We start from the raw sequence: 18,442 nt of genomic DNA on the forward strand, positions 1-18,442 counted from the left end.
GTTTTTGCATGTAGAAACATGCCCATTTGTTAGCACAGACAGTGATAGAGGCCGTTGGAAAAACTGGCCTTGAAGGCGTATGAGCACCGAGCACTCTGTGATTGACCTTGTGGTAAGTATCTCCGAAGCAGAGTAGTTTCCAAGGCAGTGGGAAGACGGGTAGTTCTCGTGCTGAACCGAAAGTGCGGCACAGCCCCGGCGCAACGCGCAAGCCTAGTCTGGGGCACAGGAACTGTTCACACGAACACCGCTCAGCGGAGAGTCCCAGGCCTATGAACTACAATGAACAGATTTACTCCGCCGCACGCAGCGTTTCACGGGCACTGATTGAATTCGCCAGTCAAGGGGTTGCCCGGCTGTCCCGGTGGTTTCTAGGTGACTAGAGCCCGAGGACTTTTTTCGGAGGCCGGGCGGTAGATATTGAGCGGGAGTGCACAAACCCCTCTCCCCTAACGTTGGCACGGCAGGTGCGGCAGCAGCGCCGCCGCCGTGCGGGGAGGGACTGGCGGGAGGAAGGGAGGCCGCCGCCGAGACAGAGCCGAGCGTGCGCGCGCTGCAGCCGCCCGCAGCGGCAAGAGGGCGCCACTGTCCGCCGGAGCGCTCCGCTCTCCCCTTGGCTTTCCCCAGCTGCGGCGGGGCCTGCCCACCATCCAGGTCTCCGCGGGCGCCTCCAGAGTAAACGCGCCCGGGATTGGCTTCTGTCAGTGAAGGGGGCCATATTGGATCAGCTCCTCGCGCCTCGCACGCACCATTTTAGCGGCGGCTCTGATTCTTTCATCCGCTTGGCTCCCGCCCCGCCCCACCCCGGGCTGGCTGCCTCGCCCGCGGGCTGTATACAGCGTGAGGCGAAGGGGTCCCAGGGAAGCGGACTCGCGCACTCCTCCCGTCCTCGCCCCGCGCCGCCGCCTCTGGCGCACACTCCTCCTCACGCCCATCGCTCACTCCTCCTCCTCCGTCTGCCCCCCCCCCGCCGAGGCTTGCAGCAGACCCGACTCCGCTTCCCCTCCCACTAACCCCTCCCTCTCTCTCTCCCTCCCCGTAGAGGCGCAGTGTTAGCCAGCGGCGGCGGCGGCCCCGGCCGGGCGGCCAATCAGCGAGTGGGTGACAAATATGCAAATGTGCCCCCCCAGCCCGTCCCCTCGGGTTCGCTGGGGCTGGTGGGGTCGCGGCGCGGAGCTTGTGAAACTTCGCCAATAATCCTGCTTCCCTGCCCGGGAGGGGGGACAAATCACGCCGCGCCGCCTCCTCCTCCTCCGGGCCTGTGCCAGCCCAGCCAGCCAGCCGGTAAGTGCTGCCCCCCAGACAGCGGCTCCCGTCCCTGCGGGGCCAGCGAGGCAGGGGGATTCCCCGAGGGGGGAGGGGAGCTGCCGCCTCCCCGCTCCCCTGCAGTCTGGCCGAGCAGGGAGGCTGCCGCTGGCGGGGAGGGAGCTGTCAAGCGCGGGGCATCCCCTCTCCCCACGCGTGCTGGCCGGGCGGCCGCTGCCATGTAATGGCGAACCCGGCGGTGAGTGCGTGCGGGGGGACGGGCTGCTCCCTGCCGCCCGCGGAGCAGGCCGCGTTTCAGGTGCCAGAGGCACGGGCTGGCCCTAGCTCCTCCCGCCCACGCGAGGGGACGGCGCGGCCGGGCCTGCTCTCGCCCTGCTTAGGCTGAGCCTGCTTCCGCCCCTCGCAGGGCGGGCGCGGTGTCGCGGCCGGCAGAGCCTGGCTCGCCCCCACCAGGTGGAGGGGGAGGTGGGCCCGTGGCAGGGTGGGTTGGAGCCGGCCCTAGTATACGGTAGGTGGGTGGGGATGGTTCCCCAGCAGGCTGGAGGGCGGCGGCGGCGAGACGGGTTGAAGCTGGCTGCCCATCCGGGAAGTGGGCGAGGCTCAGGCTGCGGGAAGACTTGAGCGGGCCGGGGAGGTTGGAGCTGGCTGCCCGCTGAGAGGGCGGGTGCGGGGCGGCGCAGGCAGAGAGGGAGACTGGTGTTGGAGCTGGCAGTCCACTGGGCAGGGGGGCGTGTTTGGATCTGGCTACCCGTAAGGAAAAGGAGGGGTGTGCGTTGGGGCGGGGTGTCTGGGGACAGTGGACCTGGCTTCTCCGCCAGGCAGTTGGAGGCTGGTTTTCCACTAGGGAGATGGGAAGAGGTTTGGAGCGCAGATTGTGTGGGCTGCTGGCTGGCACGTGTTGGATAGGGGCTTGAGGCGGCATCCTACTAGGCAGGGGGGTGGGGGGTGTCTCAGCTGGGTCCCTGCTGACCTGGTAGGGTGGACATTTTGAGGCTGTGTCCCTACTGGGTGGGTTGCATGGATTAGAACAATATGTGTCAGGAGGTGTCTCTCTGCTCCAGTGGGAGGCTTGTGCCAGCTTCCTGCTGAGGCAAAGGGACCTACTGCAAATAGGATGGTAAGGAAGAAAACACATTTTCCCAGACTGGCTATGGGGAAGAGAGGAAGAGAAGAGTCAAAAAGTCTTCTTTTTCCAAAGGGTGTAGTGGCCCTCATCTCTTAGGAAGATTTTCACCCTCCTTATTCGCTTTTGCATACTAAAGACCATCCTATACCCACAGCAACTAAAAACTTTCCTGAAAGCGGTATCACTCACTGTGGGTGGATACAGATCGATCAGGTGTTTTCTGCACAGGAGAGAAGAAAATCCTTGGGCTAGCAGGCCTGGTTGCTGGGGACAAAATGGAGACCGGGGACAGAGAAAAGCGAAGGATTAATAAATATAATGCTGCAACAGCCATGATAGTGGTAGAAAGGGTTCTCACCTCCTCTGCCCTTTTTCTCTGAGGTCTTGTGACTTTACTTTTAAAAGGAGTTGTCAAGGGTCAGTCTCCACCACTAGAGAAGTAGGTTTCTCTGTAATATATTTCTATATGCCATTTAACTTCTGTGCCAATCCAGAAACACCAGTTTGTTAGGTGCAAACTTTATTCCACCTATTTAATTTAATTTAGTAGTAGTCACAGCTGGAAACTTCTGAGTAGAAAGACTATGTTGGACTTCGTTGGTGAATAGTTTCTAATTCCTTTAATATGTTTGAGCAATTATAGTTTCTGTCTAGTATGGGCTGTGAATTTTGGCTTATATCTGTAGATGAAATAGCCTTTATTATATTTGTGTTGACTTCCTTCAGGTGGTAAACAAAATCTTAAAAAAAACCTCAAATTTTGATAACTACGTAAGAGGGAGAGCAAAATAATATCCTGCTTATTTCCTGACAGTCAGATGGTCTCCACCCAAAAAGACAACCTGATATGTTCCTGCTTGCGGTTGTCTAATTCTTTAACTGTCCAGACACCTGCTTGCTGGGGCTCCAAAACCACCACTGACTTGAATTCCCTTTTTTTAACATGTGAAGAACATAAAAAATAAATTCTTACTCTCACATGATAAGCAATTCACAGAGCTGTGTTTTTGATGATCATGGATATCGTAACAATTAACCATCCACATGAAAAACACTTTTCTATAGTGAAACAATTACTTATAGAATATCTTCAACAAAAAATTGTCAGCAACAATCAATATCCCTACAATCTAGGAACATCACAGTATGCATTGCATGATGTTGGGGAAAAAATTGAGAAATATTATGGCAAAACTTGCCTTCGTTAATTTGAGTATAAAGATGTACTAAGACCATTGGTGAAAAGACCATTAAGTTAGTCAGTGTTGCATAAGCTGTTAGTATTCAGCCATATAGATAGTGTCAGCAAATGGTTCAGTATATAAGCTTCTAATAGAGCTTTACACTGAAGAGTAGCCCAACTTGCTTCCCAAAGACTTGTTGGAGCTCCTGTCCATCATTATTATGACTAAAGAGATGACCTGGTTTTTCAAAGATGCAGAGTTGCTACAGCTCCCATTGACTTCAACATGAGCAGTGGATGCAGAGGTCTTTTGAAAATCAGGCTATGAGGTCCTACTTATTGGTGACTAGGTACATGATGTAAGCTCAGCGTGGGAAAAACGTGTTTTTAGTGGTATCTGTAAAAGGCTCTGTTGTGGACCACCACACAGAGACTATGGAAGCCTTATAGCGACTTTGTTCATCTGTTTCCTTTCTATAAAACAGACAGGTCAGTGACTGAAAGATTAAAAATCAGACTGACACAATTTTATTAGACTACTCTACTCCTGTGACCTTAGGTAATACATAGCTTCAGTGTGTTTCCAACCCTCCATCCCAGTGTGGGGAGCACTAGCAATTATTTATTTTGTGTTATTTATTCATTTAACACTTAACATTTTGCTGCAAACTTCATTTAATGTAAAGTACAACTCATACTCAAATGATTACAAAATGAATAGGTCAGCCACACAACTCTTAGAGATTATCAGATTGCCTTGTCCCCCATGTATCAGGCCTGCTGTATGAATCCTTGTGTCTACCTCAAGCAAACATCTAGACCAGGGGTGGCCAAATTTACTGATCCCCCACCCAGGCTGCTCTCCCTGCTGGACAGAATCCTTTAGCCCCACCACCCAGCCGCAGCGCGGAAGCTCTGAGCTCTCTACCCCAGTCTGGTAGGTGGAAAAGGGGATGGGGAGGGACATAAGGAGCTCGTAGAGCTGCACTTCAGCTGTAAAAGAGCCACATGCAGCTCATGAGCCACAGTTTGGCCACCCTTGGTATAGACTCTGGAGCATCACATTATTTTGGTAGGAATGATGAGGAAAAGTTGGAGGAGGAGGAGGAGAATGCAGTGCTCTGGCTTGGTCCTGCACAGTTCCTGGGTTATAGTAATAGTTTTGATTCCTATGCTACCAACAAACTGAGTCCTGAGTAAATTTTTCCTGCTCTTTTTACAGATCAAAGTTTCATTTAGTTTAATTTTCTTATTGGTCTAAAATCACACACAGTTACACTTACCACTTTTTTCTTTTCTGTCCCATCTAAACTAATTACAATTTCTGGATACTTGCTATTCTTTCTTACCTCTCTAATCATTCTTGTTACAGCCACTGTTCCTTTCAGATTAAGGAGCAGACTGATCAATATACTTGTGGAAATCTCATTCTCTTTCAGGCTCAGATTGCATTCTGTTTTCCCGTCTCTCCCAAACAGCTTCTTTCTCAGACTAGAGGCAGGGCTTTCAGGAATGTGAAGCATCTGAAGTCACCTAAACAGGTGATGGATGTGTGCAAAGCCCAGTCATGGGATTCTGTGAGGCCAGGGTTCTAAGAACTGACAGCTGGAATCCCACTGTCATTTGGACTCCCTGAGGGGCATCTCTCCTGTTCAGCGAGAAGAAGGAGTGAAGACTTTTCCTTATCTTCACCTTGTTGAACCTTAATTTTTGTGGGGATGCAATAACCTTAATATTGCTAGCACTTAATCATTAGCACACACTGATCATATTTGAATTCTTTACTTCTCTGGCCAGTTCATATAGGCAAGAGAGAGCTTATTTTGCCATTGGCCATCTGAATGTAGCAACATTTATTTTTACTCTAAATATTAGGTATTTTGCAACATTCCTATAAAGAATACATAAAAACTAGATGCTAAAAAGATCACATGTTGGAGGAACTTGTGAAAGATTAAACTGTAAAACACAATCCAAAGTAATTGTGGTATTAGAACAATATGACAAGTGAAAGCACACCTAAGCATTTAAGCATTCTCATCTAAATATTTACATCTCTGTGTGTATTATACCATTGTTTATTTTATTTTATGGGTATATTTTCAGCCTGGTGTATGCGCAGATAGATACACAACTACATTTTAGTTGAGCTCATGTAAGATGTTTGTGTTGCAGCATTTGAGACTGAAGTTCTCTTTTTCATGTTACCCTGTCACCATGCTTCGTTTATAAACCTAGAGGGATCATGCTTGGGGTGAGAAGGTGGTTCTGTCCTCAGTTTCACTTAGTCCTTGGCTTGTTTGATAGCAAAGGTGCCGGTGTGATGTAGACAACAGTTGTACTGAGACCTCCAACTTAATTCAGACTGGACACCAAACACGTGTCCGTTATTAACATCCTTGGCTACTATGCTATGTGAGTGAATTTGTGGATCATAACTTCTATAGATTCATTGATTTTTGTTTTGTTTTAAAGGTCAGAAGGGATCGTTGTGATCATTTAGTCTGACCTCAAAAACGTTAACACTTAAGGTTTTCGTTGACTTTGAAATCAGCCATTTCAAAGCTTGTACCTGCATAAAAAGTGGCAGAGTCCATTGCAAGATGAGACCACCCGATTCTCTTCTTGTGGCCAAATTCCGATTTTGACTGTGCTTTATCTAACTAATATGAGAAAATTTAGTAACACTTAATACTAAATTGATCTCCTGCATGGTGTTAGCTACTCTACTTTATATAACATGAGGAACAGAAACAGATTTCTGTGCTTGACACATTAGAAATTTAGATGTTCTAGAAAATTGTGTAAGCTTTCACTATTAAATACAATTTAATAGCCTCAAATAGTTATTTTAAAATTTAACACATTACTGAATGTCATGAGAGAAAAATTTGTAATAGCTTCTGAAGACTTTTTTCCCCTACATATAATGGCATAAAAAATTCTACCCTTTTAATAATATAAATAACCTGAACTTGCTGTTGTTTCTGTACAGGGGGGTTGATTTACATTGCCAATTTGAATCAATTTAAATGAACATGCAGGAAACCTTGATTTAAATAATCAATTTTAATCATGTTTTGCATTGCACTTTTTTTGTTATTTTTCTGAAGAAAAGTGATTCTCACTGGCTGGCAACCATTAAAACATGTTGGTTGCAACTAAATATAGCCTTTACACTAAATGTGATGCTTCTTTTTGTTAACCAGGAGAATACACTATATCTACACACACTTATTTAAGCAACTACATAACTTAACTTATATTTATTTAGATTCTTTATTCTTACATTTTAATTGTTAGAAAATAGTGAATGATGCAATTCTTATTTACTAGATCATTTTTTACTTGTGATTTGCATCATGCTATAATTGGATGAAATTCAATTTTAAATGCACAGAAACAGCATTTTAAATTAAACACTACCTTAAATATGCTGGATGCATATGAAAAACAAAGTTTTTTCAAAATATGTATTGTCTTGAAAACCAACTGATTTATTAAACAACGGATGTATTTTTGTGTAGTTAGTGAATTTAACTGTCTGGTCACCATGTCCTTCAAGATTTTAGAATTAGTAGATCTCATTCTCTCATGCTTTTTCAATTCCTAGTTGGCTTCTCAGCTTTGAAGGTGCAGTCATTGAATTAAACTAGTTGAATAAATTGAAAGAACTGCACCTGCAGAAGAGGCTATTGGTGTCAAAAACTGGTTTAGCTCTTCAACAAATGCTTGTTCCAGGGGCTTAATCAATGACTTCCACCAGTTCAGTGGTTTGACTTTCTTTAAAACTTATCTCATTATAATCTATGTCAGTGGTTCTCAACCGGTGGTATTTCGAATCTGTCGCCGAAAGTCCCCCTCCAGTGCCGAAAGTTCCCCCCCATGTAACCCAGCGCCTCCGAAAGTCCGTGTCGTGTCCCCGTGTCCCCCCCCCCCCCCGCCGCCGCTGCCACCACGAAACCCCACCGCTGCCGCAAGTCTTCCCCCCCTCCCCGCCCCTTAAAAAAGGTTGAGAACCGCTGATCTATGTGATATGTTTGCTGCTAATCCTTATTAACATAGGTTGTCAGTTTAAAATTACATTTTAAATAGGTTATTTTAAAAATAAACCTTATTTAAATTAAAAATCTGTTTTGTTTTGTTTTTTTATTTAAAAAAAATCATTTGGCTTTTTTTTTTAATCCACAATATTATTGAAAATGAACTGGTGGTAAAACCAGTGTACATGTGACAAGAATCAAGCCATGGGTCTATGTAACACTGTTTCTTGATGGCTGTAATGAATAGTATTTCAAAATATTTATCACCATTTTTCAGAAGTCATAATAAATTTAGTCTCTAATCTAGAGATTTTGTCTTCTATGAAATTCACAATTATAATTCTCAGAACCCACCTGGAAATAGGTATCTGTTATCTTCAGTTTACTGATGGATGCCAGTGAAACAGATTATGACAAAAGGTGTTGGTACTAAAATGGAGTAAGAGCTCAGGAGTTACTACTTTTCGAGTCCTGTGCTCAGATGACAAGAGAATTCAAGAAGCATTCTGAATCCACTGTCTCTACTGAAACCATAGTTGTAAAAGATAATTCTCAGTATCCTTAAGATATTGTCACTTGGAATTTATTTTGTTTTTAAGTGAGGAAAGAAGCGATCTATTAAGGAAGTCTAAAACTTCTTTTCTGCAATGCATTGTTTAGGACCCATAAATGTTGAACTTACATTAGAAACATTATTATAATGTCAGAAGTTTTGTGTGCTCTGTATCTCAAAGATGTGGGCTTAAACATGATGATGAGAGGGAAGCCTGAAACTGTGGACTTGTTCTGCACAACATAAGGTAATACTTTAAGGAATACCTGTGGCACCTTAATCTGAGCTTCATTGAGGCTTGAAATTCTGCTTTTCTGAATTTGCACAGAAAATTACTTGCACTTATGTGTAAACAGTCTTCAATACTGTCAATCTGTGCATATCAGCCTTAGCTGACAGCAAAATAAATATGACCTCTGCTCTGACCTTTGTTTACTCCCTTGTTCACGTAATAAAATTATCACAGCTCAGAAAACCACCACACAACTTGGTAGCTAGCAATAGCTCACCAGGACAGTCATGAGACTGGAATAGCAGAGTTAATAAAGGTCAAGATTAATGTGTATTGGTAGAGATGTATGATGAAGGAAGGTTAGGTTGTGAAATGCGTTAGTAGTTCATTATTTCATCTCTGGAGACCTTAATGAAATCTTGTTTTAGGCCACAAGAGAAACTGAGAGCTTTTTCCTGGTTCTTTGTGAACATTTGACCATACCTTGCAACTTCCACATAATTGCTCATAATTGCTTCAAAATAGGGGTAAAAAGTTTTAAAACTTATTAGAAAACTTTCCTATTTCATCTTAAATAATGAAAAAAAGCAAATAAACCTTTTACCTTCTTCCTCAAATTAAAATGTTTTCCTAATCTTATGATAGGTTTTGGTTTCCACGCAGGTCACTTAAAGGATATGCTTCATTCTGATCTACCAAGGGGAAAGCATGCTCTTCATATTGGCATGTTCAGATTAAGATATATTTGGGTGAGAAAATTGAGAAACTTGGTTCATTTTCGATATGGAGCCCTGAAACTTGTCAAAATGACTACAGCAGACTTTATAATAACTTTTATCTGGCTTATCCAAAAAATATCTTGTAATAGTAGAATAAGTTAACAATATTTGTTCCCTGTTCCAGTAATCTTACAGTTGAAATTTTGGATGCATATAGTTTTTTTCCCAAGCTGAAGACTTTTTCAAAGAGCAGAATATTCAAGACTGTTTCATTCATCTTTATCTTAACATGTTAAGATCTACTTTACTGACGAGGTACAGCACACACTTGTGTTATTACCAGTGCTTGCAAAGAAATGTTCCAATCCAGAAAACCACTTATACATGTGGTTTATTCTACACTTACGTTCGAGTAGTGACATTTGAAATCAAGCCTCATGTTGTATACAAGAAGACACTTGGTCATAAGCACATATACGTAAATAGTCTTTAACTCACTAGTCTTTTGTTATCATGAATTTTAGGGGGTATCAAAATTCAATTGAACCAGAATGGTTACCCTAAATAAACCGAAATAAATAGTGTATTCCACTTTTTACTAATGTATGTGGAGAGACTAAATTGAATGGAGGTAGATTATTTTCATGTTTATGGTTCCAAATTATTTTTTTAAAATGGTGATGCTTTGACTCCAGTAAGAGTGAGTTAGGGATTCTCAGAATTATATTGTATGTAATGTATGTATGTGTACATGTGTGCAGAGGAAGGTACTTCTTTTGGGGTTTTTTTGTATTGGTATTTTACAAAAGAACACTGGCCTCCTTGTTTGGGTAATGGCAGACCATTTCTGAAAAGTGTTACTTCTAGAATAGCTTTGTTCAGACCAGCCAAGTTTGTAAACAATCTTCATTCCAGTTCATGTTGATAAAATTGGTCCCTACAATTTATATACATCGTATTAACCCTATCCACATTATTCAGGACAAATAATAGGGCTCCCTTCCAAATCACAGTGGCTTTACTAAACTCCTTTCTAGTTGATGCATCATTTAACAGCTGAGTGTAAGTTTGGCAAAATAACTAAATGACAACACATAGTAAAGAAAGGTGGCTGCTTAAATAAGAAATATGAGAATGGGTTGGATTCCATTTTTTTTTCTTTTGACTTTGACTAGCCTGTGTGCATGCAGCTTTCTGTAGTTTTGCATAGATATTTTATTTTTCTGAACTTATTGGTGTAATTGTCGTTGAGCTATCTGTGCACAGGTAACACTTTTTAATGCTTTAATAATTAGAATAATGTCTTTTTTTTGTTAATTCATCCTTTGTTTCTGTTTTCTTTTTAACACAAGATTCTTCGAAGCCACAAATACTCCATGGTGGTCTTAATATCTGAGGCAAGTGGTCTCTCTTGGCTTGAAGAGTGAGAATCCTGTTTCGTATTTCTTCTGAGGTACTGACAGAATCCATTTGAGGAAGAATTTGTGATTGACAGCTATGTTTCAGATAGCAAAACATTTAAGCAAGCTGATGTTTGCAACAGTTGGTAAGTGCAGTTAAATCAGTTTTCTGTAGTTGGGATGTTTTTAATTTATAAACTAGTTGGGAGGGAAATGTTTGATTGCAAGATCATGGTTTATTTTTTTCAGATTAAATTAACATTGAAAATAAATAACATTAATTTGTGTGTTGCAAAACCTTATGCTATGTTAACTTTATCTGTTCGCAGTACTTATTTACCAGTGAACTCTTAATTATTCAGAAAAGTTTTGTACATTTAGTAATACTTGATTGTTAAACTCTAGAAGTATGGGTTCTCAACTTGATTGACAGTTGGGAATAGAGGGTTTTTGAATCTCTGTGAAGGGAATCTCAATTTTTTTTTCTGTTGTGATATGAAATCTCAATATAAGAAAAAAATCTAAAGGAAACTTATGTGGTTATTCCTATACGAAACTCTTAGATATCACCTAAGAGATGTCAGAGGATGTTTCAGAGGGGTGTCTGTCTAATTTTTTAGACAAAACCAATTTTTGTCTTTGCATCAATGAGAAATCCTTCTTTAGGGTGCAAAAATTCCTAACATGGAACAGACTGTAATTAGACTAAGTGTACTTCAATCTACCAACTTTAGAATGAGTTTACAAGTTCTTAAATGAGGAAAGAAGGGCAGATATTGAAGCATATATATCAAGAGTGCATACAAAATACCATTTTAGTGTGAAGTTGCTAGCTTATGGTAAACAGTTCCTGATAGCAGTGTTGGGCATTGTTTGGAACATACACGGAGAATGAGTTGTATCCTGCTTAAAATATTGTGAAGTTTCAAAAAAAAAAAAAAAAAAAAAAAAGTGATGTAGTTAGGAGTAAAACTTCATTAATAAATTTGTGAGAGCATATTAGAGAGGTCTCCTGAGAAACTGTTCTTGAGAAAACTGGAGGCTTGTATTTAACTGAATTTAAGGCTGCTCTGTATGCCTGGGAAAAGGATCATGTTTTTGTATGGGGAGATCTATCTATAAAAGTATATTGATATAGAATGTAAATCCACTTATTTCCCCCTTTCTCCTTCCCACTCAGCACTGCGGCAGGGGGATGATATGCTTCATTGTGTTTTCTCTCTTGCAGGGATCCCAGATGCTTTTACTTCTCCCCTCACCCCTCCCCTTCCCTGCAGTGTGTTTGCACACTTGATGCCTCTTCTAGGCTCTGTGAGCTCCACTCCCCGCTATGTCCAATGGGGGATTGGAGCATGACTGTCGAGTAAGTGCACTTCCCCCAATTCAGCAATATTACTTGGTATTGGCAAGTACATTTGTTAAGCCCTGGTGTGTAATCACAGCAACCTTCAGCTATGCCTTTTACTGTCTGCTAAATAGTTTAATGTATAAGCATTGGCAAGTTCAAACCTTAACCCTTAAGAATAAGTTTTATTCAGTCTTGAAAATTATCATACTCGCTATATTCAGCATTTTAAATTTAAAATATCTGGCACAAAATCTGTCTACATCTCTATTACAATGATGGTCCTTCTCCCTTTCATTTTAACCTCTTAGAGTGATATTAAAAAAAACCAATTTCACTTATCTTAGGTAAGTGAGCAAATAGAAATTTGAGAAATTGCTTTAAAAATCTTTCTAATTTATGAATAAATGTAAATTCTAATGTTCCCAAGTGATCAATTCCATAGAATGTACTCAGTAGCTGAATTATCACGTGCTAAGATATGACCTTGAAGTGTAGATGTGATGTGGCTTTTGTTACTGTGCTTCACCTTTCAGGTCCCTAATGATAATGAGCTACCTAATTTGGGATAAGCATCACCCTGAGTTTCTTAACTCTTCACGAAGGATATGCACTCTTAGTTCATGGGTAAGGGATTCTTTTAATTTTGACTTGTCCTTTTATCAAATATCTTACAGAATGAAAATATTCAGTAAGAACATTTCACTTTCAACAACTGTTGTTTTTCAGATTCTTCTGTGTTAATCAGACAGTTTACATCATTGCGTCATCTAAGAGTTTGTATTAGCTTGTAGTAATTTTGAAACCTGTTTAGACTAATATAGACACTTCAAGAACAGAATATTTTAACAAGTATCACTGTCTTAATTGAGCCACCCTATAGTTATTGGTGATATTAGAGTCAGAGAAACAGAATGATTGAATTTATGTATATATTCAAGAGTTGATCTATGAGATTATTTTTATGGAGTGTAAAGTAAATCCGTTTTTACTTTGGGAAAACAGTCTGCAATTTCAATGTGGAGTTTTCAGGTGGAAGGAGATTCTGTTCAACAAAGACCTTTTGATACACCTTTGTTCTTCAGGCAAAGATGGAAAAACTGAGAACTTCATGAGTCTTTTTTTTTTTTTAATTTTAAAATTAAGATACACTTGGTAATGCACTGAACAAATATCATCTGAAACATACTTCAGGCATATTTTAATTCACTTATTGAACAGCATATTCCCCCATACAGTAGGAAAAGATCTGTCTTTGGGGAAGTTCTGAGATGCTTTTTAGATGGACACCAATATTCAAGTTTTGTTATATTTGTCTAAATATACAAGTTCCATCCATCCACCATTTTCATATGTAAAAAATTGGCTATTTAAAAAATCCCCAACAACTTGCTAGCATAGTATGAAGGCACCATTTTCAGCTCCATATCTGAGATTGAATTAAGTAGCAGGATTCCACCACTTTGTTATATATATATAAAACAGTGTATCCACTCCAAAATTTCAGTACTTTTTGAATATACAGTAATTTTCTGAGGACATACAAATAAATCCATTAGTTTGAGTTAAAATTGATTTTAAAATACATCCTTTAAAAAATGTAGCAGCAACTGGCCTCAAAACTCTTATCCCTAATGATATCAGTAATTAATATATCTTCAAACTTCGCTTCTAGCAAAAACTGAAATGTGCGTATGCTACATAGACTGCAGTTAAATAAATAGTTTTGGAATTAATAGATTAATAGTAATCTTTTACTGTCTTCTTCATAACTGAAAGTTTATTGTTCAGCAGAGGCTGAATGGATTTGATACAGAGAATTCCATGAAGAAGTGCTGTCTTAAAATTGCTGCCATTTATGATTGTTCTCAGTTGGACTGAAGCCAAGCTGCACTGAGCAGAGAAGTGGCCCCTGACATCAGAAAGGGCCACTATCTTGCCTGTTTTGGAAAGCTTCTATTTACTTACATTGAGAGTAATAGAAGATGGATCCTCTTTGTAAATGACTTATTTTTTGTATAATTATCTGAAGTAGGACATCATTTGTCAGTCTCTGCGTACTGAAACTATTCGTTATGAAGAATGTCAAAAATGTACCATTAATCCTCAATATTGTTGTCCAAAAACTACCCGTTGCGCCAGATCTTGTCAGCAGAGAGGTTAGGGAGGAGAGGGGAAAACAAGGACCTCTGCATACAGGGGGTTGTGGGGAATGCAGGAGGGAGCAGTGACTTGGGGTGTGATGTGCAGGAGGGAGGAGGAAACTGGGTGTATGCTTTGTGCTGCTGGGAGGTGTATATTCATCTAGATTAGCCAGCACGCTCTTGCTGTTTGGTGCTGCTCCACAGAAGCATAAAGCAGTCAGGGCATACTGGTGAATATGTCCCTAAAAGTTGCCTTAAAAAAACCACAACAATTTAAATTTGATTCTTCCATTCTTCATATTATAGGAAGTATCACATGTAAACATTCTTTTTTGGGGTTTGAATTCAGTGTTCATGTCTGAAATTTTTAATTAAAAAGGAAATTCCCAGCCACAAATTATGTATCCTCAGTCGTAACCTAATCTCAACACACATGCTACAGGAATGGTCTAATTATTGCAAAATAAGCATTATAAATGTAGAAAAATCAGTGTTAACATATATCTGGACTTTTAAGATTTAATCTTAAGGTATGGAAATGCACAGGTGGGATACCAAGTAACCTAACTCTGCCCTTGCCCTGTAGTCATGCCATTGGGGGGGGGGAGAGAAAGATCCGATATCTTGAAAAATCACTGTTAATTTGTCTGACTACAAATGATAAAATACCTTGGTCATAATGTATGGTTGTTGTAAGGTGTTGTGACAGGGCAGAGTTAAGTTTGTTAGGGTAACCTTACTGTGCATTTCTGTACTTTAGCATATCAACAACATTAACAAATCTTAACATAAGATTCAATTTTAAGTCTGAATTTCCTTGATGTAGAATATGTTTCAGGGATAATTATACCATCCCTGTAGTGTATGTAACTGTAAAATACCTACATATACATTTAACCTTACATCCATGTTAGCATAATGTTTCTCTAGAAACAAAAATGAGCAATAACTTTTACTTTAACATTATAGTTCTTCAAAGAGAACCTTAACTAAGATGAAAATAACACAAAAATAACAATGTGATAGTCTTTGATCCTGGAGAGATAATGTCTGGGTTTAAATCTGTTATGCAAGAGAAAACCACAAAAGTTTTAAAAATATCAGTGTATTCTTGCACATATATTATTTAGGTTCATCTTTGCTGTTGTCTACATCTCTGGTATTGTATATTCTTTGTGCAGCCAATGACTAAGGCAGTGGTTCTCAACCTTTTTTCATTTGCAGACCCCTAAAAAATTTCAAATGGAGGTGCGGACCACTTCGGAAATCTTAGACATAGTCTGTGGACCGCTTGGGGTTCATGGACCACAGGTTGAAAACCATGCTCTATGATGATAACCACCTTTCACGGACCCCTTAGACGTAGTCTGTGGACCCCCAGGGGTCCATGGACCACAGGTTGAGAGCCACTGGACTAAGGAATTTGGTAATCAAGAATATGACTCATTTTCATGTGCTGTGTACAACTTGGTAAGATATAAAAAGAATACCTCAGCACTTTCCATGGCAAATCTCTGCACAGTTAGAAGCAAGTCTCTTCTACTATTTTGTAGAGCAGTTCTTAAGTCTAAAAAATGAAACTTTTCTTTTCTTCTCCCCCCTCTTTCCGCTTACAAACTTAATTTCTTCCTTCCTACCTGTAGGTCCCAGTAATTTACATCAGATACTAACGCTATCATGGTTTCATCCAGGTTGCTGTCAGATTTGCTTGTCACAATTAAATGATTTTTTCTATATGAAGAAAGACTTTCTATGAATGTAAGGCTAGAAGTGTTTTATACAAGCTTTCAAGAATTGAATGGGTCAGAATCAAATTTCTTTCATATTAGAATAGAATGGGTCAAGAAATTCCCTCCTCACTGGAACATTAAAGCTGCATGTGTATTTTGTATATAATATATAAACTTTTCCTTTTGATCTTTTATAGTCTTTGTTCATTTCTCTAACTCCCATCTTTTACAAATATTTCAAATTTAGTTGCACCATGTCCATAACCAAGCTTACTTTTTTAAACCTCTTTGGCCTTCTGAATGGACATTAACCTTAACGTGGATGATGATGTCTCAAATTTCCATATGAAAGCAGTCATTGGTGCCAGAGGTTTTATCATTTCTGGCAGGGAATATATTTTTCAACAATCTGCCCTCTCGGTGTGGAGCAGTGATTTATTTACAGTAGGCAAAATTGATGTCGTGTTGGGATATTGTGCTGAATGTTTACTTGACATCTTCTAGCAAAGGACTGAGCCTACTAGTCAGGAAGAATAATAGCTTTTGTGTCCTCAGTGTCTCTCTAATTAAAGAAATATAACTGTTCTGTAGTCTTTATTGTGTCCTGTATTTAATTGTGATGCTCTTCATCAGCTTTCCATTTAATAAATTTTTAAAAGCATAACTTGCTGTCTCTTGCCTTTTTACACTCTTCCTTCTTGATTTCATTCCTCTTTCATTTGTTCCCTCACCTGTCCAAAGGTTTTTAAGCTTTTTTTCTGTCTGCTCCTTTATATGCATCTTTCTTTCCCCTTATTATGTTCTATACTTCCTCCACCACATTTTTCCTCTTTATTCTTCTATTTCCTGCCACCATGCCTCTCTTCCAACAATCTGTCTAACTTTTATGCCTATTTCTCCTAGCTGATTCATTCCGTTAATCCCTCATCCCATCCTTTCTCTCACACGTACATCTTGAAGAATTTACAAGATACTTAAATCAGAGGACTACACGTACCAACCAAAGACTGACCGGGGCAATGCCCAGGTAAAAAGCCAACCCTCCATAGCTGCTGGGAAAATGGTAGTTGCTAGCTTCTTACTGGGTTTCCAGCAATAAATATGCCCCATTTGGGTGTCTATAGCTTTTCTTAGCTTCTGGCTAGCTAGGGTTTGATACATTTGAAACCTGACCATTAACTTCTCTGACTGATGTAATGGAGAAAATGTATTTTTTCTGTGTTAGCACCTCCTCCTCTTCTGTACGAGATATATGCGTGGAAAAGCTGCTACTTTACCTAGAACATAAAAATGGCCATACTGGGTCAGACCAGTGGTTCATCTAGCCCAGTATCCTGTCTTCCAACAGTGGCCAATGCCAGGTGCTTCAGAAGAAATTAATAGAACAGGTAATCAAGTGATCCATCCCATTGGCCATTCTCAGCCTCTGGCAAACAGCAATCCATGCCTATCCTGGCCAATAGCCATTGATGGGCCTATCCTCCATGAGCTTATCTAGTACTTTTTTGAACCCCGTTACAGTCTTGGCCTTCCTCAACATCCTCTGGCAAGGAGTTCCATAGGTTGACTCTACATTGTGTGAAGAAGTACATCCTATTGTTCATTTTTAACCTGCTGCCTATTTTCTTTTGGTGACCCCTACACTACTAGAGCTCAACCTCAATCTCTGGATCCCCCTGCTTAGTTTTGATATGCCTTTTCTTATTGCTCAGAGCTTGCTTTACAAGCAGCGGAGAGAAACTGACCTAATCATTATCAGTTGTATTGCTGCTCAAATGGTTCTGAAAATAAGCAGTGGAAAAAATGACTTGGTAGTATTTTTCACTGCAGTTTAGGAGAGGGACTGGCTGTCTGTGGACAGGTTGAGAGGAACAGCACTGTATTGATATTATTCCCTGTTTGTAATTGGTAAGTTTTGTAGGTGGTCTTCCCATCCCCTTCACAACTAAGGGATAACATTCATTTGATTTTAAATGAAAGCTCAGGTTGTGCAGAAGTTGATGGTATGGCATCACCACGCCCATTTAGGAAAGTTTTCTGCTAATTTTTAATGACCTATTTGAATCAGCCACTTTTTTAAATTTGGGGGTTTAATCTCTGATTTGAAGTATATCTCTTCTGCATTACTAAAATTTGATTAGATTAAAGTTTAGGCACTTTGTTTGAATGACCAGTGATTGAGTCAAAAAATTAAAGGTGGGAAGTGTTGGTCTTTCTGATTCAATCATGATTACAGAGTTTTTTCCTGTCAAAAAGTGTGCTAGATACTTCACAGGAGACATCAAATGATATGGTTCCTGTCACAAAGAATCTACATAATACATTTTAGGTGTGATGTCATGACTGAGGATGACAAATGGCAAAGCATGTTTTGGTTGAGAAAAAACAAGGCTTATTGCAAGTAGCATCCTGATAATTCATTTAGGCAAAGTGGAGTAGTTATTCTGGAATAAAGTGGCATTTGTTTCAGAATCGATTAGCCATACAGAATTATTCTGGAATGGCTGTGCTGGTCAATTTCCCCATAGAGATAAGCCCTAAATACTGATCTTTTGAGATTATAAGAAATAAGAGAGAAACAAGATAAGAACAGGACATGTATTGTTTGTTTGTATTTGTATTGTATTGATTACATTGAAAAAAATTATGGAACTATCTTAGATTAATTTGAGTTAAAATGCCACTTTTGATCAAAAATGAA

General features: G+C 40.3%; 1 protein-coding gene across 9 annotated transcripts in view; it reads left to right on the plus strand.

Moving 5' to 3' along the window:
* The first annotated feature begins 1,090 nt into the window (after positions 1 to 1,090).
* Positions 1,091 to 18,442, plus strand: part of CHD9 (chromodomain helicase DNA binding protein 9) — a 185,573-nt gene continuing 168,221 nt past the window's right edge. For 6 of the 9 annotated variants that reach the window (XM_067550971.1, XM_067551008.1, XM_067551017.1 and 3 more), the window contains exons 1-4: positions 1,091 to 1,284; positions 10,475 to 10,668; positions 11,751 to 11,885; positions 12,404 to 12,494. The gene's annotated coding sequence lies outside the window, so the exon portion shown is untranslated. The remainder of the gene's footprint in view (positions 1,285 to 10,474; positions 10,669 to 11,750; positions 11,886 to 12,403; positions 12,495 to 18,442) is intronic. The other 3 variants (XM_067550979.1, XM_067550988.1, XM_067551045.1) reach the window with 3 other exon arrangements.

This window comes from Emydura macquarii, unplaced genomic scaffold (assembly GCF_026122565.2).
Source record: "Emydura macquarii macquarii isolate MOO-44397 ecotype Brisbane River unplaced genomic scaffold, CSIRO-AGI_Emac_v2 contig_295, whole genome shotgun sequence".
Classification (NCBI taxonomy): Eukaryota; Metazoa; Chordata; order Testudines; family Chelidae; genus Emydura; species Emydura macquarii.